This window comes from Dendrobates tinctorius, unplaced genomic scaffold (genome assembly GCF_039654945.1).
Source record: "Dendrobates tinctorius isolate UK_male_01 unplaced genomic scaffold, ASM3965494v1 ptg000077l, whole genome shotgun sequence".
NCBI lineage: Eukaryota > Metazoa > Chordata > Amphibia > Anura > Dendrobatidae > Dendrobates > Dendrobates tinctorius.
Genome location: NW_027361745.1, coordinates 5886899 through 5913842, shown reverse-complemented (window position 1 = coordinate 5913842; position 26944 = coordinate 5886899). Strand labels below are relative to the sequence as shown.

At 45.5% G+C, this 26944-nt stretch overlaps 1 long non-coding RNA gene across 1 annotated transcript; it reads right to left on the bottom strand.

Annotated features, from left to right (window-relative positions):
- Positions 1 to 391: 391 nt before the first annotated feature.
- On the bottom strand, positions 392 to 26579 carry LOC141096673 (uncharacterized). Its single transcript, XR_012233749.1, has 3 exons — positions 26469 to 26579; positions 23116 to 23252; positions 392 to 473 (listed from the first exon to the last, which is right to left on the bottom strand). It is a non-coding gene; the product is annotated as an uncharacterized lncRNA (long non-coding RNA).
- Positions 26580 to 26944: the final 365 nt, after the last annotated feature.

Sequence of the window (26944 nt, the reverse complement as noted above, 5' to 3'; positions counted from 1 at the left end):
TATTTTAAAGAGAGAGTAAAACAACACTCAGATAATAGTTCTTATTTTTTTATTTTTTTATTTTGCATCCAGATTATGCGTGTTAAACGTTTTCGATCCAATAATGGATCTTCATCAGAACTTCTCTAAAGGAATGAACAAATATACAAAAATAGAAATAAATCCATATTAATATGTATCACAATATAGAGAAAAATATATCAAATCTTACAATGCATGAATAGAAATGTATCTTTCAAAGAAAACAAAATCATGTCAAACAGTATAATATCTCATAGTTGGATTCCAGGTGCCAGTGATCTGTGAGACAAGGTGTATAGGTCAATATTAAGGAAATAACCGCTTTAATTTCCTATATAGCGAACATGAGAAGTGAATATTATAATATAAGGATATCATGGCCTTCCATTATCAAGGTGCCAACCGTAAAGTGCAGAGTGCTAATTATGCCTGGTGCGTGAATTCTATCTTTCCTAAAAGAAAGCAAAGAGACAGACATCAATTGCAGGTCCCATAATATGATAACATATGCAGAGAATATTGTTCTATGCTCATTGACAGTGGTGTGAGGGTGCAAGATCATATTTGATATCTATTTTAAATTCTACAATAGCTCAAAAAACGGACAGTATATTACTCCATACAGTATTATGGCCACCACATTGTGTGCCATACAGAATAATGAGTCCCATCTATTTCTCCATACAGAATAATTGGTCCAATATAATGTTCCATACAGTATATGATGAGCTCCACATAGTGGTACAGTATATGTTGGTCCTCCTAGTATGACGGTATCACAAGCAAAGAAAATCCAGTCGTCAGGTCAAACTAGCAAAATAGGATCAATTTTATTAATTTACGAGGGGCGATCCAAAAGTAATGATAATCGGTTATTTCTATTGCACACAGAAATTAAAATAAAATGTTTTCTTCTCTCTTAGGTACCCACTAGTCCAGGAAAAAAAAAATCACTTAAATAGGCCACAATTCCCGGGAGCTACATTCATTTGAATATGAACTTCCAAGGAGTGAACATCAAAATGGATAAAAACGAGCTCAGAGCTGTCATCAAATACCTCTGCTTGAAAAAAATGTCTACCAAAGACATACACAGCGACTTGGTGGAAACATTGGGGGACTCTTCTCCTCCATATTCCACAGTTGCACGTTGGGCCAAGGAATTTAAGCTGGGAAGAACATCGACGGAAGATGAACATCGCGAAGGACGCCCATCCACGTCCCTCAATGAAGAAAACGTGAAAAAAGTTGAAGAAGTTGTGTTGGCAGATCAAAGAGTGACTATCAGGCATGTAGCTGAGGTCACAGGGATCTCATATGGCAGTATTCAAAGAATTCTTGCAAAAGAATTGCATATGAGAAAGGTCTCCGCGCGTTGGGTGCCATAAATGTTAACCGTCGAGCAAAAGAAGAAACGAGTTGACATTTCAATAGCAAATCTCGAAAAGTTCCAAGCAGACAAGGAGAATTTTTTGTCACCTTTTTTGCCCATGGATGAGACCTGGATCCACCACTTTGATCCCGAAACTAAACAACAATCGATGACATGGAAACGAGCCGACAAACCGACGCCGAAGAAATTCAAAGTGTCAAGCTCAGCAGGGAAGGTTATGGCGTCCTTTTTTGGGACGCTGAAGGAATTATTATGGTGGACTATTTGGAGAAGGGAGCCACTATTACGGGCTCCTACTACGCAGAACAAATAAGAAGATTGCGGGAGGCTATCAAGGAGAAAAGGCGCGGCAAACTGCGAGCTGGAGTGCTGTTTCACCAAGATAACGCACCGGCTCACAAAGCTGCAGTTGCCATGGCTACCATTCAAGAAGCGGGCTTTGAACTGGTGGAACACCCCCCCTATTCGCCAGATCTAGCCCCCCAGTGATTTCTTTCACTTTCCTCGGCTCAAGGAACACCTTCGGGGCAAGAAATTTGACAACAATAGCGACGTGATAACTGCTGTTGGGGAGTTTTTTGAGGGTCAAGATCAAGAATTTTTTTCGAAGGGAATTCTAAGTTTAGAAAAGAGGTGGACTAAATGTATAGACTTGTTAGGAGACTATGTAGAAAAATAAAAATTTTTTTTGACAATATTCATTGTGTTTATTATTGATTATCATTACTTTTGGATCGCCCCTCGTATATTAAAAATTGTACAGACAAAGGAGCATACAGTAGGGCTGGAAGATGGAACATAGCTGTTGTAACCACATGCAAGAAGCCCAGGGTGGGTCTGTCAGAGGCAGGTATGCATAATCATCATATTAATAGAAGTATAACACATCACTCCTCAAAACATGCACAATGGCAGACATTTACAGGGCACCCAAACAGGTATACGTGCCAAAGAAAAGCCTAACCATAGTCACACAATGAGCTCATAGCACAAATAGTGCACCATTGTGATTAGACTTTATACAAATACCTGATAGGGTATGCCTTTATCAAGGGTATAAGGTCCAAGTTATATACATGGTCTTTAAAGTGTATATCCTGGATATGTCCATTGCAGCAGCGCGGCCCCCCGATGACGTCACTTCCGCCGGATCACGCTCACGCGGGCAGCTGAGAGTCGGAGCTAAGTGGGGCCCCACGTGACCCGGATGCCAGCGCACCGCCAAGCTGCGAAACGGCCGCCACAACGAGACCAGAGCGCAAGCGCGTTGCAATGGAATGCAGGATGCACCATAACAAGTACTGGCAAAGTGTGGGCAATCATCAGGACACACCATATATGCACTATAAGCAGCATGGCCCACCAAGTAGCTGCATATAGTAACGGATATAAAATAGGAAAGTATGGCCGCATCTTACATAGCACCATAGGGCGCAAGCGCAATACAATTAAAGCGAAAGCGCACCAGTGAGTGCTGATAGAAAATGAACAGGTATCAAGTATGCACCATTTATAGACGGCCAGTACATAGATCTACTTATAATGGTATATTGTGTAGCTATCTCCAGTAAATATGAATATAAATACGGCCATAATATAAAGGGCATCATAACGCAAAATGACGACAATATGTGCTCCCAACACAATATTAACCTATCAACTGGTGTAGTGTTGAACAGAAGAAAATTTATCACCACATATCATAAATACAATCCCCCATCATCCAAGGCCCACCAGGCATATATAATGATATATACAGAAAACCCCCAACCAACTGTAAATGGTACAGCATCAATATACACACTAAGAAAATTACATATCATCTCACATAGGTCAAAGTAGTTCAACAATATAATCCAATTTATTAGGCAGTATATAAATATAAAAAAGTAAGTATGTATATCAAAACTGAGCCAGTAGTGTTCCAACCACAATCTATAATAATAAATGCCCTAACCAGCTTCCGGTTGTAACAACTTCCGTCCAGTTGTAACCGGTGACGTCACCGCACACACACGCACGTTAACCCTCAACACACCACACCGCCTCAACACACACTCCTCTCACCTTCACTCATGTCCACCCACTCTTTCACTCCACATACGTTCCTTTCTCTCACTCCGTTTCTCATACTCACACCGTCATCGTCGCTGCCCCGACATCTTCCTCCGCCGCCGCGATCCAGGATCCAGACGTTCTCCAGGCCGCCGACATCGGGATCCAAAAAGATGGCGTCGGCGAAATCTCGCGAGATTACGCCGACGCTATTTTGGATCCCGATGTCGCCCATGCCAGCGACATGTTGTTGCGGCGACGCCATCTTGAATATCGCGGGACTTCACGAAATCCAAGATGGCGTCCCGCAAGAACATGTCGGCGGCCTGGAGAACGTCTGGATCCTGGATCGCGGCGGCGGAGGAAGATGTCGGGGCAGCGACGATGACGGTGTGAGTATGAGAAACAGAGTGAGAGAAAGGAACGTATGTGGAGTGAAAGAGTGAGTGGACATGAGTGGAGGTGAAAGGTGAGAGGAGTGTGTGTTGAGGCAGTGTGGTGTGTTGAGGGTTAACATGGCAAGAGGTGTGAGGCTGTGTGCACACGCTGCGGATTTTGCTGCGGTGCCGCAGCGGATTTGGCCGCTGCAGACCCGCAGCAGTTTTTGCTGCGGTGTACAGTACCATGATTCCCTATGGGAATCAAAAACCGCAGTGCAGACGGTGCGGAATTTTCCGCGCGGATTATCTGCGGTTTTCAATCCGCAGAAAGAATTGACATGTCAATTCTTTCTGCGGATTCTCCTGCGGTTTGCCATCTCCTCTATTGAGGAGATGAAAAACCGCAGGGCAAAACCACAGAGCAATCCGCAGGTAAAACCGCAGGTCTTTTGACCTGCGGTTTCACCTGCGGATTTTACAAAATCCGCGCGGATGAATCCGCACCTAATCCGCAGCATGTGCACACAGCCTTAACGACGTCGGCGAAATCTCGCGAGATTTCGCCGACGCCATCTTGCATTCGTGAAATTGCGTCATTTACCTCACGCCGACTTGCTGTGCGGACGCTTGGCATTGCCTGTACCACCATAACTACTGCTGCCTTGGTCCTATGCCTGTTTACTGCCGGTGTCTAATTACAGGGCTAATTTGCCTCTACCGCCATAACTACTGCTGCCTTGCTCCTCTGCCGGTGTCTAATTACAGGGCCAATTTGCCTATACCGCCATAACTACTGCTGCCTTGCTCCTCTGCCGGTGTCTAATTACAGGGCTAATTTGCCTCTACCGCCATAACTACTGCTGCCTTGCTCCTCTGCCGGTGTCTAATTACAGGATCAATTTGCCTCTACCGCCATAACTACTGCTGCATTGCTCCTCTGCTGGTGTCTAATTACAGGGCCAATTTGCCAATACCGCCATAACTACTGCTGCCTTGCTACTCTGCTGGTGTCTAATTACAGGATCAATTTGCCTCTACCGCCATAACTACTGCTGCATTGCTCCTCTGCTGGTGTCTAATTACAGGATCAATTTGCCTCTACCACCATAACTACTGCTGCCTTGCTCCTCTGCCGGTGTCTAATTACAGGATCAATTTGCCTCTACCGCCATAACTACTGCTGCATTGCTCCTCTGCTGGTGTCTAATTACAGGGCCAATTTGCCTCTACCGCCATAACTACTGCTGCATTGCTCCTCTGCTGGTGTCTAATTACAGGGCCAATTTGCCTCTACCGCCATAACTACTGCTGCATTGCTCCTCTGCCGGTGTCTAATTACAGGATCAATTTGCCTCTACCGCCATAACTACTGCTGCATTGCTCCTCTGCTGGTGTCTAATTACAGGGCCAATTTGCCAATACCGCCATAACTACTGCTGCATTGCTCCTCTGCCGGTGTCTAATTACAGGGCTAATTTGCCTCTACCGCCATAACTACTGCTGCCTTGCTCCTCTGCCGGTGTCTAATTACAGGATCAATTTGCCTCTACCGCCATAACTACGGCTGCATTGCTCCTCTGCTGGTGTCTAATTACAGGGCCAATTTGCCTCTACCGCCATAAGTACTGCTGCATTGCACCTCTGCCGGTGTCTAATTACAGGATCAGTTTGCCTCTACTGCCATAACTACTGCTGCCTTGCTCCTCTGCCGGTGTGTAATTACAGGGCTAATTTGCCTCTACCGCCATAACTACTGCTGCCTTGCTCCTCTGCCGGTGTCTAATTACAGGATCAATTTGCCTCTACCACCATAACTACTGCTGCATTGCTCCTCTGCTGGTGTCTAATTACAGGGCCAATTTGCCTCTACCACCATAACTACTGCTGCCTTGCTCCTCTGCTGGTGTCTAATTACAGGATCAATTTGCCTCTACCGCCATAACTACTGCTGCATTGCTCCTCTGCTGGTGTCTAATTACAGGGCCAATTTGCCTATACCGCCATAACTACTGCTGCCTTGCTCCTCTGCCGGTGTCTAATTACAGGGCCAATTTGCCTCTACCGCCATAAGTACTGCTGCCTTGCTCCTCTGACTGTTCACTGCCTGTGTCTAATTACAGGGCCAATTTGCCTCTACCGCCATAACTACTGCTGCCTTGCTCCTCTGCCGGTGTCTAATTACAGGGCCAATTTGCCTCTACCGCCATAACTACTGCTGCGTTGCTCCTCTGCCGGTGTCTAATTACAGGGCCAATTTGCCTCTACCGCCATAACTACTGCTGCCTTGCTCCTCTGCCGGTGTCTAACTACAGGGCCAATTTGCCACTACCACTTCATAACTACTGCTGGGCAATTACAGGGTCAATTAGTATCTGTTTACTCTACAATACTCCAGGACGCCTTCTTCACTGCCAGATAACTGCCAAATAGACTCCTTTACCTGTGCCAACATGAGTCATAACAAAAAGTATGCCAATGCCAGTGAAAGGAAAGCAGCTTTAGCACTACGACAAAAACAACGCCGTGCTAATGAGACTCCTGAGGAAAAACACCATCGCCTTGAGAAGATTAAGGCTTATAAACGCCGTCGCCTCACACACGCATCCCTTAACTCTAAATCCATAAGATTGGCTGAAGAAGCCTCTGCATGCCGTCACCGCCGACATCAGACGGCCTCTTCCTCATCATTATTATTAGACTCACAACAGGATGCTTCCACATCAGCATGTGGAACAATTTACTGCTACACTTCATCCCATATGCCGTTCACTGACATAACTAATCAGCAATCTGTTTCTGCCCTATCAATACCACCATTCAATACCGATGCACAGTATGCCAATGCCAGTGAAAGGAAAGCAGCTTTAGCACTATGACAAAAACAACGCCGTGCTAATGAGACTCCTGAGGAAAAACAGCATCGACTTGACAAGATTAAGGCTTATAAACGCCGTCGTCTCACACACAAATCCCCTAACTCTAAATCTATTACATTGGCTGAAGAAGCCTCTACACGCCATCACCGCCAACAACAGACGGCTTCTTCCTCATCATCTATAATAATAAATGCCCTAAGCAGCTTCCGGTTGTAACAACTTCCGTCCAGTTGTAACCGGTGACGTCACCACACACACGCACATGTTAACCCTCAACACACCACACCGCCTCAACACACACTCCTCTCACCTTTCACCTTCACTCACGTCCACTCCCTCTTTCACTCCACATACGTTCCTTTCTCTCACTCTGTTTCTCATACTCACACCGTCATCGTCGCTGCCCCGACATCTTCCTCCGCCGCCGCGATCCTGGATCCAGACGTTCTCGCGAGATTTCGCTGACGCCATTTTGGATCCCGACGTCGTCCACGCCGGCGACATGTTCTTCCGGCGACGCTATCTTGACTATCGCGGGATTTCACGATACTCAAGATGGCGTCGCCGCAAGAACATGTCGCCGGCGTGGACAATGTCTGGATCCAGGATGGCGCCGGCGGAAGAAGATGTCAGGGATCGTGGAGCAGCGGCGATGACGGCGTGAGTATGAGAGACGGAGTGAGAGAAGGGGTCGTATGTGGAGTGAAAGAGTGAGTGGAGATGGTGAAAGGTGAGAGGAGCGTGTGTTGAGGAGTGTGTGTGTTAACATGGCAAGAGGTGTGATGTTATCGCATCCTCCCGATGCGATAGCATCGGGCCATAATCTAGTCTAATATAATGGCCCAGAGGGGTTACAATCAATGTATACCAGTGTATACCACAAAAAGTGCATACATGTATGTATGTCGAAAGCACAAACACTACAAAACATACTAGAGGCCATGAGTAGATACAGGCATAAATAACCCTGAAAAAACAGGGAATAGTAACATAAGTAGCAGACGCAGCGACGATTGCAGAATAAGCCAGGAAGTTGGTGGACACCCATGAAGATACAGTCATATGTAAAAGTTTGGGCACCCCTATTAATGTTAACCTTTTTTCTTTATATCAATTTTGGTTTTTGCAACAACTATTTCAGTTTCATGTATCTAATAACTGATGGACTCAGTTATATTTCTGGATTCAAATGAGGTTTATTGTACTAACAGAAAAAGTGCCATCTGCATTTTAACAAAACTTGACCTGTGCAAAAGTATGGGCACCTCAACATAAAAGTGACATTAATATTTCGTAGATCCTCCTTTTGCAAAAATAACAGCCTCTAGTCGCTTCCTGTAGCTATTAATGAGTTCCTGGATGAAAGTATTTGTGACCATTCCTGTTTACAAAACAATTCCAGTTCAGTTAAGTTTGATGGTCACCGACCATGGACAGCCCGCTTCAAATCATCCCACAGATGTTCAATGATATTCAGGTCTGGGGACTGGGATGGCCATTCCAGAACATTGTAATTGTTCCTCTGCATGAATGCCTGAGTAGATTTGGAGCGGTGTTTTGGATCATTGTCTTGCTAAAATATCCATCCCCTGCGTAACTTCAACTTCGTTACTGATTCTTGCACATTATTGTCAAGAATCTGCTGATACTGAGTTGAATCCATGCGACCCTCAACTTTAGCAAGATTCCCGGTGCCGGCATTGGCCACACAGCCAGAAAGCATGATGGAACCTCCGCCAAATTTTACTGTGGGTAGCAAGTGTTTTTCTTGGAATGCTGTGTTTTTTAGCCTCCATGCATAACGCCTTTTTGTATGACCAAACAACTCAATCTTTCTTCTTCCAAAATGTAACTGGCTTGTCCAAATGTGCTTTTGCAGACCTCAGGCGACTCTGTTTGTGGCGTGCTTGCAGAAACGGCTTCTTTCGCATCACTCTCCCATACAGCTTCTCCTGGTGCAAAGTGTGCTGTATTGTTGACCGATGCACAGTGACACCATCTGCAGCAAGATGATGCTGCCGGTCTTTGGAGGTGGTCTGTGGATTGTCCTTGACTGTTCTCACCATTCTTCTTCTCTGCCTTTCTGATATTTTTCTTGGCCTGCCACTTCTGGGCTTAACAAGAACTGTACCTGTGTTCTTCCATTTTCTTATTATGTTCCTCACAGTGGAAACTGACAGGTTAAATCTCTGAGACAACTTTTTGTATCCTTCCCCTGAAAAGCTATGTTGAATAATCTTTGTTTTCAGATCATTTGAGAGTTGTTTTGAGGAGCCCATGATGCCACTCTTCATAGGAGAATCAAATAGGAGAACTACTTGCAAGTGGCCACCTTAAATACCTTTTCTCATGATTTGATACACCTGGCTATGAAGTTCAAAGCTCAATGAGGTTACAAAACCAATTTAGTGCTTCAGGAAGTCAGTAAAAAGTAGTTAGGAGTGTTCAAATCAAGAAAATGATAAGGGTGCCCATACTTTTGCACTGGTCAAATTTTGTTTAAATGCAGATTGCATATTTTCTGCAATAAACCTCATTTGAATCCAGAAATATAACTGAGTCCATCAGTTATTAGATATATGAAACTGAAATAGCTGTTGCAAAAAACAAAATTATTATAAAGGAAAAAGGTTAACATTAATAGGGGTGCCCAAACTTTAACATATGACTGTATCCGGGTACAATACACCGTAATCAATGGAAAACAAATCTATAAAACAAACAAACACATAATTAAAACCAAATAAAAGTCTTGGATGCGGACAAACAGCTAAACACAGTGGACCGATAACTAGAGAAATGGCGAAAAGCTGAGGTTTTCATTCAATCCCAATGGCTGAACAGTATGGAGAGTCCAAATCTATCTACTTTCTCATTGACCAAGGCATTTGGATAAATTACCACCCCTGATATTAATGTCCAAAACATCAATTCTCCGAACTCTTGGAAGAGTACTATTGCATTGGTGGAACGGTTTAAAATGTTTGGGGATAGTTTTGAGAGTGGTTGTCTCGTCGTGTCCGTTGGCCACCTGGATACCCAAAACATGTTCTCTAATGCGGACTTTTAATTGTCTAGTTGTCATCCCAACATAAATTAGCCCACAAGGGCAGGTAGCAAAATAGATGACATACCTAGTGGTGCATGTAATCCGTTTTTTGATTTTATAATTCCTTGTACCACTAGAATTAAAAAAAATCATTACACCTATCCACGTTAGGGCAGGCAACACAATGGCCACAAGGAGTACAACCACCCCCAGATGGAACAATATCCAAAAATGTCTGTGGCTGCAGGCCCACGTGATGACTCTTTGTAAGGAGATCACGTAGGTTCCTAGCCCGTCTAAACTTAATTGACGTTTGGGCAGGAATTTCCCAATTATGGGGTCTACCTGTAAAATGGGCCACGCCTTAGTTAACGCGGATCTAACACGATCCGAGTATGGATGAAAAGTAGTAATGAATATACATTGATTCACTGTATCAGTTTCCATAACCCGCTTTCTATATAGCAGGTATTGCATGTAGAATGCTTCGCCCAATGGTAGGCCATCTTAATAATCCGCCTACTGTAACCACGCTCCAAAAACCGAAGTTTCAGTTCCTCCGCCCGCCGCTCAAAGTCCACATCAGAGGAACATAAACGTTGCAAGCGGAGGAACTGCCCCATCGGTGAGGCAACCATATGGCGCGGATGCCACAAAGAAGCGTGTAACAATGTATTGGTGGAAGTAGGCTTACGGAAAATGTCCGTATTCACATTGCCACTCCGATCTTTAAAGATTGAAACGTCCAGAAAATTAATTCTAGTTTTGTCCCATTCACAGGTCAATGTGATATTCAGGTCACTGTTGTTGAGGCATTCAATGAATTGTGCAAGGTCGATGGCCGTGCCTTGCCAGGCGAACAGGATGTCATCGATAGACCATGTCCCTTTTTGGATGCGGTCTATCGACAGCACCCAGGCCGAAAGGAAGAGATCCCTCTCCCACAGCCCCAGGAATAGACTAGCATTGGCCAGCGCAAAGGCCGTGCCCATGGCTGTCCCCTGGAGCTGGAGGAAGAAGGACCCCTTAAACACAAAGAAATTGTGTGTGAGGGTGAACTTCAGCAGTTCCACTAGGAGTCCCCTCAAACCAATGGATAAATTAGAAGTTTGCAGAAATAATTGAACTGCAGCAATACCATCTTTATGTTTGATGTTCGTATAAAGGGACTTCACATCTGCTGAAACTAGCAGAGATTCACCCTCAAGACATAGGCCATCGACCTTGCGCAAAAGTTCCCCTGTATCCTTTAAATATGAAGGAAGAGCCGTAACAAGGGGCTGCAGGTGGAAGTCGATCCAATGGTTGACATGCTCCAAGAAGTTACCCCTCCCTGACACAATAGGATGACCAGGTCGCGCCCTCAGATCCTTATGAATTTTTGGTAGTAAATACAAAGTGGCCACAGTAGGCTCACTTACTATTAGTGCCGAAGCCAGTTCCTTGGTGATAATGTCGTCCTGTGTGGCCCTCTTTATGATGTTTTCTAATTGATTAGAATAAGCACTCAAGGGATTATACGTCAATTTTTTATAGCATACGTTATTATTCAACTGACGATAAGCTTCCTTTTCATAGAGCTTAGTGGGCCACAGCACGACATTACCACCTTTGTCAGCCGGCTTCAGTACCACATCAGGAGGACCCTGGAAGTGCCTCAATCTAGCACGTTCTTCTTTAGTCAGGTTGTCCTCCTTTGAAAATCTAGGGATCTGGGTAAGTTCCTGGGTCACCACCTGGACAAAAAGATCAACATTTGCACATGTAGCCGGGGGGGTGAACTTCGTGGACGCATAGAGGGAGGTATCTTACCTCCCTCATGGACATGCTCCACCGCCAACTCCTCCAGGGCTCTCAAGGCTTTTTGTTCCTCCTATGTGGGGAAAAGCATATTATTATCATCATTGAAAAAATGCCTCTTCAACAGTAATGACCTGGCAAAAAGGTTTAGATCTTTAACCGTGGCAAATGTGTCAAACTCCGGAGTTGGTGAAAAGGCAAAGCCCCTACCCAAAAGTGATATATCAGAGGGGGATAATACATAATGACTTAAGTTAATTACCCTATTATCCCTTTTATCCAGGCCAGACTGATGAATATGTTGTCTCCTATAGGGATGGTAGGAATGATCCCGTAAACGTAGAGTACCCGAGGAAGCCGACATATCCGACTGTCCACTCACTGATGTAAGTGAGGTATTGGATGATGTACGGGGTAGATTCGGGTGGATTTTCCTCCACATATAGACTTTATTATTCTGATGGTCCTTTAGATCTCTATTGTATTTGGAGAATTGATTCTCCTGGATTTTCTTCACAAGGCTATCAAGAGATTTCTTTAAGTCATTATCGAATTGTTGTAATTTCTCTTTTGAACAGTCGGGTCTCAAGTTTGCTTGCATATCATCAATGAGTTTATCTAACTCACTGATATTTGAAGTATTCAAATTTACCAAAAGCTGCATAAGAATAAAAGAGCAGCTATTGCAGGCCTCCTCCCATTTCTTGATAAACAAATCATCCTCTACTGGGAAGGTGGGAGTCACACGGACCCTCAAGTCCCTGGGAATCATTTTATTAAGGATATACTTCTCCAAAAATATCTTGTTCCACCATAACTTGGAACATTTGATTACTGAATTTTTTACAGCCATCAGCTTATCGTCACACTCAGAGCTATCAGCACACTGTGTACCGGCCCCACTAGCACCGAGGATCTGATCCAATCGGTTGAGCCATACTTTCTCTTTGGCTCTGTAGTCCATTTCATCAGGAATAGAACCTGCGCATAACACAGCAAAGTATATATATAAGATGAATCCGATGAACATGACTGGAGGGAAAATTTAAGCAGATTTATACAAAGTGGAGACAAAATCCCACACAACCTCCATGAATAGGGACAGTAAATGACCAACTGTAAGAATATAACCACAAGCAAAAGAAAATCCAGTCGTCAGGTCAAACTAGCAAAATAGGATCAATTTTATTAATGATGAAACATAGCCGTTGAAACCACATGCAAGAAGGCCAGGGTGGGTCTGTCAGAGGCAGGTATGCATAATCATCATATTAATAGAAGTATAACACATCACTCCTCAAAACAGGCACAATGGCAGACATTTACAGGGCACCCAAACAGGTATAAGGGTTTAAGGGGTCCTTCTTCCCCCAGCTCCAGGGGACAGCCATGGGTGAGGCCGTTGCCTATGCTAATCTGTTCCTGGGGCTGTGGGAGAGGGACCTCTTCCTTTCGGGCCGGGTGTTATCGATAGACCACGTCCCTTTTTGGATGCGGTTTATCGATAACATCCTGTTCGTCTGGCAAGGCACGGCCATCGACCTTGCGCAATTCATTGAATGCCTCAACAACAGTGACCTGAATATTACATTGACCTGTGAATGGGACGAAACTAGAATTAATTTTCTGGACATTTCAATCTTTAAAGATCGGTGTGGCAATGTGAGTACGGACATTTTCCGTAAGCCTACTTCCACCAATACATTGTTACACGCTACTTCGTGCCATCCGCGCCACATGGTTGCCTCTATACTGGTGGGGCAGTTCCTCCGCTTGTGACATTTATGTTCCTCTGATGTGGACTTTGAGCGGCGGGCGGAGGAACTGAAACTTCGGTTTTTGGAGCGTGGTTACAGTAGGCGGATTATTAAGAAGGCCTACCATAGGACAAAGCATTCTACATGCAATCTCCTGCTATATAGAAAGCGGGTTATGGAAACTGATACAGTGAATCAATGTAGATTTCATCCATACTCGGATCGTGTTAGATCCGCGTTAACTAAGGCGTGGCCCATTTTACAGGTAGACCCCATAATTGGGAAATTCCTGCCCAAACGTCCATTAATTACGTTTAGACGGGCTAGGAACCTACCTGATGTCCTTACAAAGAGTCATCACGTGAGCCTGCAGCCACAGACTTTTTTGGATATTGTTCCATCTGGGGGGTGGTTGTACTCCTTGTGGCCATTGTGTTGAATGCCCTAACGTGGATAGGTGTAATGATTTTTTTAATTCTAGTGGTACAAGGAATTATAAAATCAAAAAACGGATTACATGCACCACTAGGTATGTCATCTATTTTGCTACCTGCCCTTGTGGGCTAATGTTGGGGTGACAACTAGACAATTAAAAGTCCGCATTAGAGAACATGTTTTGGGTATCCAGGCGGCCAACGGACACGACGAGACAACCACTCTCAAAACTATCCCCAAACATTTTAAACAGTTCCAGCAATGCAATAGTACTCTTCCAAGAGTTCGGAGAATTGATGTTTTGGACATTAATATCAGGGGTGGTAATTTATCCAAATGCCTTGGTCAATGAGAAAGTAGATGGATTTGGACTCTCCATACTGTTCAGCCATTGGGACTGAATGAAAACCTCAGCTTTTCGCCATTTCTCTAGTTTTCGGTTCACTGTGTTTAGCTGTTTGTCCGCATCCAAGACTTTTATTTGGTTTTAAATATGTGTTTGTTTGTTTTATAGTTTTGTTTTCCATTGATTACGGTGTATTGTACCCGGATATCTTCATGGGTGTCCACCAACTTCCTGGCTTATTCTGCAATCGTCGCTGCGTCTGCTACTTATGTTACTATTCCCTGTTTTTTCAGGGTTATTTATGCCTGTATCTATTCATGGCCTCTAGTATGTTTTGTAATGTTTGTGCTTTTAACATACATACATACATGTAAGCACATTTTGTGGTATACACTGGTATACATTGATTGTAACCCCTCTGGGCCATTATATTAGATTGTGGTTGGAACACTACTGGCTCAGTTTTGATATACATACTTACTTTTTTATATTTATATACTGCCTAATAAATTGGATTATATTGTTGAACTACTTTGACCTATGTGAGATGATATGTAATTTTCTTAGTGTGTATATTGATGCTGTACCATTTACAGTTGGTTGGGGGTTTTCTGTATATATCATTATTTATGCCTGGTGGGCCTTGGATGATGGGGGATTGTATTTATGATATGTGGTGATAAATTTTCTTCTGTTCAACACTACACCAGTTGATAGGTTAATATTGTGTTGGGAGCACATATTGTCATCATTTTGCGTTATGATGCCATTAATAATATGGCCATATTTATATATTAGACTAGCTGAAGAGCCTGGCGCTGCCCGGGCATAGTAGCTAACTGTGGTTAGTTATAACAAATTATAATTATCCTCCATCCCATAGTCCCGTGCCCATATACCCATCATACATATCCACCGTCCCATAGGCACATGCCCATATATCCATCATACATCCTTCATCTCATAGTCCCATGCCCATATACCCATCATACATATCCACCGTCCCATAGGCACATGCCCATATACCCGTCATACATATCCTCCATCCCATAGTCGAGTGCCCATATACCCATCACACATCCTTCATCTCATAGTTCCGTGCCCATATACCCATCATACATATCCACCATCCCATAGTCCCGTGCCCATATACCCATCACACATCCTCCATCCCATAGTCAACCATTATGACATCATAATGAGCGGCGGGGCTTTATGACATCAGCGTCGCCATGACAACAATTGTGACATCATAATGAGGGGCGGGGCTTGATACGCAAACACTGTTTCCCCATTATGTAGATAGGGGCATTATGACATCATATTGAGGGGCGGGACTTGATGACATCAGCGTCGCCATGACAACAATTGTGACATCATAATTAGGGGAGGGGCTTGATACGCAAACACTGTTTCCCCATTATGTAGATAGGGGCATTATGACATCATAATGAGGGGCGTGACTTGACACGCGCACACTTTATCCCCAGTATGTAGACAGGGGCAAAATTGTTTAGTGATTTGGAACGCGCTGGGTTAAAATTTCACCTCACAACATAGCTTAGGAAGCTCTCGGGGTCCAGACGTGTGACTGTGCCAAATTTGGTGGCTGTAGCTGCGATGGTGCGGATGCCTATCCCGGACATACACACACATACATATATACATACTTTGAGCTTTATATATTAGATTTACTGGAGATAGATCTACTTATAATGGTATATTGTGTAGCTATGTACTGGCCGTCTATAAATGGTGCATACTTGATACCTGTTCATTTTCTATCAGCACTCACTATGGTGCACTTTCGCTTTAATTGTATTGCGCTTGCGCCCTATGGTGCTCTGTAAGATGCGGCCATACTTTCCTATTTTATATCCGTTACTATATGCAGCTACTTGGTGGGCCATGCTGCTTATAGTGCATATATGGTGTGTCCTGATGATCGCCCACACTTTGCCAGTACTTGCTATGGTGCATCCTGCATTCCATTGCAGCGCGCTTGCGCTCTGGTCTCGTTGTGGCGGCCGTTTCGCAGCTTGGCGGTGCGCTGGCTTCTGGGTCACATGGGGCCCCACGTGGCTCCTACTCTCAGCTGCCCGCATGAGCGCGATCCGGCGAACGTGACGTCACCGGGGGGGCCACGCTGCTGTAATGGACATATCCGGGGTATGTACTATTTAAAGACCATGTATACAACTTGGAACTTATGCCCCTTGATAAAGGCACACCGAAACGTGCGTCGGGGCGGGTGGTGCTGTCTGGCAAGGCTGCTTCACTCCCTATCAGTTATTTGTATAAAGTCTAATCACAATGGTGCGCTATTTGCACTAATAGCTCATTGTGTGACTATGGTTAGGCTTTTCTTTGGCATGTATACCTGTTTGGGTGCCCTGTAAATGTCTGCCATTGTGCATGTTTTGAGGAGTGATGTGTTATACTTCTACTAATATGATGATTATGCATACCTGCCTCTGACAGACCCACCCTGGCCTTCTTGCATGTGGTTGCAACAGCTATGTTCCATCTTCCAGCCCTACTGTATGCTCCTTTGTCTGTATAATTTTTAATATACATTAATAAAATTGATCCTATTTTGCTAGTTTGACCTGACGACTGGATTTTCTTTTGCTTGTGGTTATATTCTTACAGTTGGTCATTTACTGTCCCTATTCATGGAGGTTGTGTGGGATTTTGTCTCCACATTGTATAAATCTGCTTAAATTTTCCCTCCAGTCATGTTCATCGGATTTATCTAGTATGACGGTATGTCTGACGGCGAGTGGGCCCTCTCTCCGGCAGAGACACTTTTGCATACTATGAGGGGCCCTGTGCCACTGCTGTCGCCCACGAGTAGGACCCCCCCACCTGCTTAGAGAACCGACACTTTCATCTGCACCTTCCTCTGTGTCACCGTGTAAGGTGGTATAGTATGCAGGAAGGGGCACCTGAATTTCATCAGTGTCACATTCTGGCTCTGTAGAGTGTGAGGGGAAGGGAATGCTGTGTGTCAATGTACCAGCAGAATCATCTAGCAGTGGCTGTGCATCAGTGCACTCCATCTCCGATTCATGTTGGACTGGGGAATTTAGAATTTCACTTGATAACACAGGCATGGCCTGTGAAAAGAGCTCAATGGAGTAATCTGAAATGTGGGCTGCCGCATCCTTCACTTTTAGTGTGGGTGAAAGTGACAAGGAAAGGGGTGGTTCCTGACCAAAAGCCTGCACTGACGACTCTGTGCTTGCAGTTTTTATAACATCAGAACAGGATGCAATAGAGCTGGAGGCTGTTTCGGCAATGTAAGCCAAAACCTGTTCCTGATGCTCTGGCTTTAAAAGCAGTTTACCTACTCCCAGAAAAGGGAGCCTTAAAGGCCTTCTTGTGCCAGCTGATAACGCAGGCTCAACACCTCCTGCATTAGCTGCTATTGTGCTTTTGGCAATACCAGCAGATGCACCACCACCACCATCAGTACCAGCTGGCCCCCCCACACCCATGTCCGCCGCCTCTTCCACCATATGTAATAATTTTTGTGAAAATGGACTAAAAATACCAGCAGATATATGGTACTGTTTCAGAAGTGGACAGCTCTATACAGTTTAGGGATAATTGCAAATCTCTGTATATATTTCACAAGTCAGACACAGATGGTCACAGGCTCAGTATGGATTAGACAATAATATAAAAATTTGCAAAAGGGTACAGTATCACTAGATATAAGGTATATATAGTATAGTTTAAACATACTTAATCTCCGTATACATTTCAGGAGGCAAACACAGACGCTCTCAGGCCCAGTATGCATCCGACAACAATATCGAAAGTTGAGAAAGGGTACGGTCACCACAGAGGTACTGCACCTCATCCAAAGGTGTGGTAACCCACCCTCAGGTAAGGAGGGATCACCACTTAGGACTCCTAACCCTGCACTCAACACACACTAGTTAGTCAGTGCTTTCTGGGTGTACCCGGCGGGAGGATGGCCTCATCCCAAACTGACTAGGAAAGGGTGATGGGGGTTAGCATGGAAGGTAGGTACAGTGGGAGGAGCTTTGGTAGTGGAGTGATTGTGGGCATCCAATCAGAGAGAGCAAGCTGACAATGGATGGGTGGAGCTAGTCTGAGGTAAATGGATCTTTCAAGAGAGTTGTCAGTCGGTGACAGGACAGAGTAAGAGCAGGATAGCTGTGAGAGGGCTGAGGGTCAGAGAAGAGAGAAGAATCTTGTCCAAGCTCATAAACTGAAAGGAAGGGGTCCTTGGGGCACGGGAAGTGCAATAAGCCACCTGTGAAGCCCGTTTCTGGAGAAGGAAGGACCAGGCCTCGTTGGGGAAGGTGGCTCCTGAAGGTAGTGGAGAAATACAGGGCTCAGCTAGAAAGACGGAGGCTGAGGTAGCTTTAAGTGCCTCAGTCGCAGACGCATTCAATACTCAAAAGGCAGCAGTTGGAATAAAGGATCCCGGAGCCTGACCCACACCGCCCGATGTGATCCGTGGCTGCCGGCTTGGGACACTGTTTGCGAAGGCGCACAGCAGGAAGGAAGGGAAAGATTAGCGCAGAGACACGGCATAGAAAGGATACACAAGGAGGAGTCTTGAACATATGTTCATGATCTACCTTGAAGTTTGATGGACCCCTCCCTCGGATGACACAGTACCAATCGTGTCATCATGCGCACAAAACTTTAGAGGAAAAACTTAAAAACTGCACCCAACTGTGTCCTTGGTGGCTTTTACAACTCGCCTGCCTCACACGCTACACTCACCATTACCTTCAATGGCTCACAAACACCATCTCAACTGCCCTGGGATACAGCTCTGCCCGTGGTGAGCTTCATCATCTTGGCTGCTTTAACACCGGCCCAGAGGATCTGCATTGCTGCGTCGGCTACCCTAGCCAAGTACCACGGGTGGCGTCACGATCCCCCTTTTCCAAATTATCATACCATCATCCCCCTCATCTGAACTATCATCTTCTTTATTGGACACCCAGGGCCACGGACCGGGTCCCAATCACCACGGTGACACACTTCCCCCTTAAAAGAGCCTAAAAGGCCCGGTACTGAGTAACCCCCGGCCCTGCGTGGCATTTCATTTTAACACCAGATAACAGGGATATATTGTATAGTTTCAACATTATAAAGCTATGTATATATTTGAGGAGGCAGACACAGACGCTGTCATGGCCAGTATGGATTTGACAACAATCTAAAAAGTTGAAAAAGGCTACAGTATCACCAGATCCAAGGTATATATAGTATAGTTTCAACATTCAAAATATCCGTATTTATTTCAGGAGGCAGACACAGACGCTCTGAGGCCCGGTATGGATTACACAACAATATAAAAAGCAGTAAAAGGGGAATGGATCCCAGGCGTACTGCTGTATACAGTGTTGGGGTCATTTGGCGATCTACATATATAAAGGTATTTCAAGAGTAGCACACAGCCTCTCACAGGCTCAGTATGGATTACACAAGAATATAAAAACTTGAAAAAGGGTAATGTTTTACAATCATTCAGCTACATACAGTGTTGTGTCATTTTAAATATCCTTATATTTTAGCAGAGTAAAACACAAACTCTCACAGGCTCAGTATGGATTACACCCGAATATAAAAATGAGAAAAAGTGAAATGTATTCGAAACGCACACCAGTATACAGTGTTGGAGTACTTTGAAATCTTCGTTTATATTTCAGTGTCAGTCTGCCAGTCCAGACTCTCTGCTAGAGGAAGGTAGATGGATAAAAGTACAGACGTAAAGTCAAGTGATTTTAGATGTTTTTGAATTAGTAATCACGGGAAAACCTCCTGGGAGAATCCGCAGAGGCGATGCTGGCCCTCAATAACTTTAACTGTGGATGCAGCTAAAACACAAATTAGTGAAGAAAGGGTTGCTGCATCGCAGTAGCGTCGATCCCATCACAGTAACTCGTCTCCATCAAATTGTGATCACGGAGAGCTGTAGACATGGTCCTCACTGCCTATCATGATCTGTCTGGTCACTTTGGAGTGCAAAACACAAGCCACAGGCCGTAGGGGATTCTATTGGATTGCCATGAGAGGAGACATTGAAAAATGGTGGCAGGAATGTCACACGTCTGTGACTATGAAAAATGTGAAAGGTGATCATAAAGAACCACTGCATCTGATTGGGAGTTGATGTCCATTACAAATGGTAGCCATTGGTAATCTCAAGGTAGAGGCCAGCAGCACAGGACCTAGCTACATCTTATCCATCATCGATCAGTACACCAAATTTGTAGTGGCTGTCCCTGTGACGGATTTAACTGGCCAGACTACACAGCCGTGGAGCATGGAGAGGTAAGTATTGCAAGTGCTGTGTCCCTGAGCAAGCAGGGGGGAACCACTCATGGGTGCCGGTACTGGCACAGGGCCCCTCATAGTACGCCAGTGTGTCTGATGGCGAGTGGGCCCCTCCACCATCAGGTACACTTTATTGTACTATGAGAGGTCCTGCGCCAGTCCCGTCCTCCAAAGGGTGGGGCCACACACCTGTTCAGGGCAACAGCACTTGCCCGGGTGGGGCAGGTGGTGACCCTGGGCCTAGGGTGGGGGGCAGCCCATTTCAGGTGGTTTAAAAAATGGCATATGTGTAGGCTGGACTTTCAGCTGCTGCAAATGGAGGAATTGGAGAAGTCAGAGGAAGAGGACAAAAGCGAGCCTTTTTTTCTGGCAACCTATGTGTTATCAGGGGAGGGTGGGACAAAATCTTTTGAAACCCATACATGGTTCATTTTAATGAAGGTTAGATCATCAACATTTTGGGTCAACAGATGGGTCCTTTTTTCTGTCAGGATTGATCCAGCAGCACTGAAGACTCTTTCAGATAGCACACTATCAGCAGGGCAAGCGAGCTCCTGTAAGGCATATTGTGCCAATTCAGGCCATGTGTCCAGTTTTGAGGCCCAATAATCAAAGGGGAATGACCTGTGAGGGAGAACCTCGATATGGGAGAAGTAGTTTGTAACCATAGTTGACAACTGCTGTCTCCTGTCACTTGCAATCGATTCTGTATTAGCTGTTGTGTGCGCGGGACTTGAGAAATCAGACCACAACATGGTCATGAAACCCCTGTCTCCAACGCCAGTTAGGCTGTGTGCACCACAAACACCTCTTCCATTTTGCCCACTATGGCTCGCGGGAGAACAGGCTCCGCTGCTGTGTGCTGGGAATGCCTAAAACCACCTGTTTACCAGAGTTGCTTGTTTGTTAGCCAATATTAGCTCTAGGTTCTCCTGTGGCATGATGTTGTGTAATTTGCCTTTATAGCGTGGATCGAGGATGCTGGCCAACCAGTAGTCATCATCCCTCATAATTTTGGCAATGCGGGGGTCCCTTTTTAGGTTCCGCAAGGTATAGTCACACATGTGGGCCAATGTTACAGGTGGAAATGCTGCACTGCCAGTGGTGGGTGGAGGAGCAATTTCTGGCAAATCCACATCCCTCCTGTCATAGACACTGCTCTACACTTGCTCACAGAGCCAGTGCGAGTGTCCTGAGTACAGAAACAGTGCTAAAAGATACCTGTGGAGCAGGGCAGCAGAAGTGACAATGTGTGCTTCAAACTATTAGTCTCAGGGTCCAGTCAGCGCCGGAAAGTAAAGAGGCACAGGACCTGCGGACACTGAAATTAGCAAGCTGGCACAGGACCTATGGTCAGGTGACTGCAAGGGGGCGGGGCTTAGTGGCCTGCTTTCAGATATGACAGGACACCATAGAACAACTCAGAGTCAGGCAAAACGGAGGTCACAACAATACGGGCAAACGAGGCAGAGGAGGGACAAACAGATGGGTAGTCAGACAAAGCCAAAGGTCATACACAAGAGGGCGACGTGGTACCAAGGGGACGAGCAGAGAGAAGTCGGGTCACAAGCAGAGAGTCATACACGAGAGGTAGCGCAGTACAAGAGGGCCAGGCAGAACTCGTAACAGGGACAGAACCGGATCAAAACCAAACAAGCAAGATATCAGGCACAAGGCACACGTACTCACAAGGTCAGCTAACTCAGCCGAGGGCAGGAGTATAGCTGACACCGCACCTAGGTCCAGTGAGCATTAAATAGCCTTCCTCTGCCAGAGAGAGGTGGAACAATTAACCCCCAGTCTGATCAGGACGGGCCAAAGCAAAACCCCGTCCTGGATCATGACACCTCCAGTCACGCACAAACCCTGTACCTGACCTTGGCACGCCCACATGTTCTCTTGCCCCCTGAGAAGCATCCTCCTCCCAAAAATAATCATCCCCCTCCTCATCTTTCTCGTCTTCCTCCAACTCGTCCACGCCAGTTCCCTGACCAGACAATGGCTGACTCATCAAGGCTTCCCTCCTCATCCTCCTCCTGTTGCTGCTCAGCTGCAGACGCCTGATCCTTGATGTGTGTCAAAGTTTGCATGAGCAGACGCATAAGTGGGATGCTCTTGCTTATGATGGCGTCATCTGCACTTACAAGCCGTGTGCATTCCTCAAAACACTGAAGGACTTAACAGAGGTCTTTCAGCTTTGACCACTGCACACCTGACAATTCCATGTCTGCCCTCAAACTGCCTGCCCGTGTATCCTCCCACAAATGCATTATGGCCTGCCTCTGTTCTCACAGCCTTTCAACCATGTGCATGGTGGAGTTCCATCTTGTATCAACGTCTATAATTAGTCGGTGCTTGGGGAGGTGGAGCAATCGCTGCAGTTTCTGCATAGGACTGGAGTGGACGTTTGAGCGACGGACGTGCAAGCACAGTCTTTGCACCTTATGGAGCAAGCCTGTTAACTCCAGATAATTATTGAGGAAGCACTGCACCACCAGGTTCAAGGTGTGAGCCCGGCAAGGTATGTATGTGAGTTTTGAAAGGGCTATGGTTGCCACAAAATTCCGCCCAGCCATGACTCAGTTTGTCCATGCAAGTAGTCGGCCAGTACCTCCGCGCTGTGTCTACTGTCACCCAAATACATCATTTTTAAAACAACCTGCTGCTGCTTACCACTAACTGTTCGATAGTGGGACACCTCATGTGCAACACTGACAGATGTGGATGGAGTGCTCGTGCGACTGCGCTCTGTCGATGAGCTTTCACTTCTGGAGGAGGAGGAGGATCGAACGCCTACAGCCAACTGTTTCCTACAATTAAAAAAATCCCAGAAAAAGGAGTTAAAACTAGATGATAAAAATAATTAAAGGCATACTCCAATAAAACTTGTAAACAAAAAAGAAAGAATAAGGAGCATCTAACACCATATACAAATAGTATTTTATTGAATATATTAATAAATTATAAAAAAAAAATCTCATTATTATTTATATAAAAATTTATTTTAATTAAAAATGTGAAGGACACAAGACAAAAGGTCCGACACAGTTACTATAATTACAGATCAGGGAGACAACCTCACAATATCTCTACATATACCAATAGTGCCAAACATATAGAGTCATTTGTGCCACTTTAGATATCTAATATATAAAGCTCAAAGTGTGTATGTATGTGTGTGTGTGTGTGTGTGTCCGGGATAGGCATCCGCACCGTCGCAGCTACAGCCACAAAATTTGGCACAGTCACACGTCTGGACCCCAAGAGCATCCTAAGCTATGTTGTGAGGCGAAATTTTAACCCTGCGCATTCCAATTCACCAAACAATTTTGCCCCTATCTACATACTGGGGGAAAAAGTCTGTGCGTGTCAAGCCCCGCCCCTCATTGTGATGTCATAATGTCCCTATTTGCATACTGGGGAAGCAGAGTGTGCGTATCAAGCCCCGCCCCTCATTATGATGTCACAACGGTTGCCATGGCGACGCTGATGTCATCATAGGTCGCAAGCCCCGCCGCCGCTCATTATGATGTCATAATGGTTGACTATGGGATGGAGGATGTGTGATGGGTATATGGGCACTGGACTATGGGATGGAGGATATGTATGACGGGTATATGGGCACGGGACTATGGGATGGAGGATGTATGATGGGTATATGGGCTCGGGACTATGAGATGGAGGATATGTATGATGGGTATATGGGCATGGGACTATGGGATGGATAATATGTATGACGGGTATATGGGCACGGGACTATGGGATGGAGGATGTATGATGGGTATATGGGCATGGGACTATGGGATGAAGGATGTGTGATGGGTATATGGGCACTCGACTATGGGATGGCGAATATGTATGATGGGTATATGGGCATGGGACTATGGGATGGAGAATATGTATGATGGGTATATGGGCATGGGACTATGGGATGGAGGATGTGTGATGGGTATATGGGCACTGGACTATGGGATGGAGGATATGTATGATGGGTAAATGGGCACGGGTCTATGGGATGGCGGATATGTATGATGGGTATATGGGCACTCGACTATGGGATGGCGAATATGTATGATGGGTGTATGGTCATGGGACTATGGGATGGAGGATGTGTGATGGGTATATGGGCACTGGACTATGGGATGGCGGATATGTATGATGGGTATATGGGCACTCGACTATGGGATAGAGAATATGTATGATGGGTGTATGGGCATGGGACTATGGGATGGAGGATGTGTGATGGGTATATGGGCACTGGACTATGGGATGGAGGTTATGTATGATGGGTAAATGGGCACGGGTCTATGGGATGGCGGATATGTATGATGGGTATATGGGCACTCGACTATGGGATGGCGAATATGTATGATGGGTGTATGGTCATGGGACTATGGGATGGAGGATGTGTGATGGGTATATGGGCACTGGACTATGGGATGGAGGATATGTATGATGGGTATATGGGCACTCGACTATGGGATGGAGAATATGTATGATGAGTGTATGGGCATGGGACTATGGGATGGAGGATGTGTGATGGGTATATGGGCACTGGATTATGGGATGGAGGATATGTATGATGGGTATATGGGCACTCGACTATGGGATGGCGGATATGTATGATGGGTATATGGGCACTCGACTATGGGATGGAGAATATGTATGATGGGTGTATGGGCATGGGACTATGGGATGGAGGATGTGTGATGGGTATATGGGCATAGGACTATGGGATGGAGGATCTGTGATGGGTATATGGGCGTGGGACTATGGGATGGAGGATAATTATTATTTGCTACAACTAACCACAGTAGTTAGTTACTATGCCCGGGCAGCGCCGGGCCACTCAGCTAGTCTAATGTATAAAGCTCAAAGTGTGTATGTGTGTATGTGTGTGTGTATGTTTGTATGTCCGGTATAGGCATCCGCACCGTAGCAGCTACAGCCACAAAATTTGGCACAGTCACACGTCTGGACCCCGAGAGCGTTCTAAGCTATGTTGTGAGGCGAAATTTTAACCCCGCGCGTTCCAATTCACCAAACAATTTTGCCCCTATCTACATACTGGGGGAAAAAGTGTGCGCGCATCAAGCCCCGCCCCTCATTGTGATGTCACAATGCCCCTATTTGCATACTGGGGAAGCAGTGTGGGCGTATCAAGCCCCGCCCCTCATTATGGTGTCACAATGGTTGCCATGGCGACGCTGATGTCATCAAAGGTTGCAAGCCCTGCCGCCGCTCATTATGATGTCATAATGGTTGACTATGGAATGGAGGATGTGTGATGAGTATATGGGCACCGGACTATGGGATGGAGGATATGTATGATGGGTATATGGGAACGGGACTATGGGATGGAGGATGTTTGATGGGTATATGGGCACTGGACTATGGGATGGAAGATATACATGAAGGGTATATGGGCACGGGACTATGGGATGGAGGATGTGTGATGGGTATATGGGCACTGGACTATAGAATGGAGGATATGTATGACGGGTATATGGGCACGGGACTACGAGATGGCGGATATGTATGATGGGTATATTGGCACGGGGCTATGGGATGGAGGATATGTATGATGGGTATATGGGCATGGGACTATGGTATGAAGGATGTGTGATGGGTATATGAGCACCCGACTATGGGATGGAGGATATGTATGAAGGGTATATGGGCATGGGACTATGGGATGGAGAATATGTATGATGGGTATATGGGCATGGGACAATGGGATGGAGGATGTGTGATGGGAATATGGGCACTCGACTATGGGATGGAGGATATGTATGATGGGTATATGGGCATGGGCCTATGGGATCGTGGATATGTATGATGGGTATATGGGCACGGGACTATGGGATGGAGGATAATTATAATTTTCTATAACTAACCACAGTTAGTTACTATGCCCGGGCAGCGCCGGGCTCTTCAGCTAGTACATATATATACGTATAGCATATGCTAAACTAGCATCCACACACAATCTATTTGAACAGTCTAAATAGTATAAAAGGTCTCACCCGAATGTATCTGTGTAACCGGTCACACCAAGCAGCCCCAACACGTGTTTCGCTTGGGCTTCCTCAGGGGGCTGTGCATAAGTCTATGTGTTCAGTCATAAATATATATATATATATATATATATATATATATATACCCCATACATCTGTATCAAATCACGGTATAACGAGCGGCGCACATGGATGAGTCACATAAGGTTAAGATCTATAAGGTTCCAGGTCATAGAACAATCACGTGACCACACTATTACCATAGCAACCTCACATGTCGTAAACAAAGGTCAGCTTGTAAATACCCACATCATCATGAACATGCTCAGTGGCGCATCTGAATGACACACGCAGGGCCGAAAAAGGACGTCCCCCCGGCCTCCAGTTTCGAAATGCGAGTGCACAGATCGCCTCATAGCAACTTGAGTCTCGCACCCCACACCACGGACGCCAGACGCAACATTCCCGCCCATACTCGTCACAGA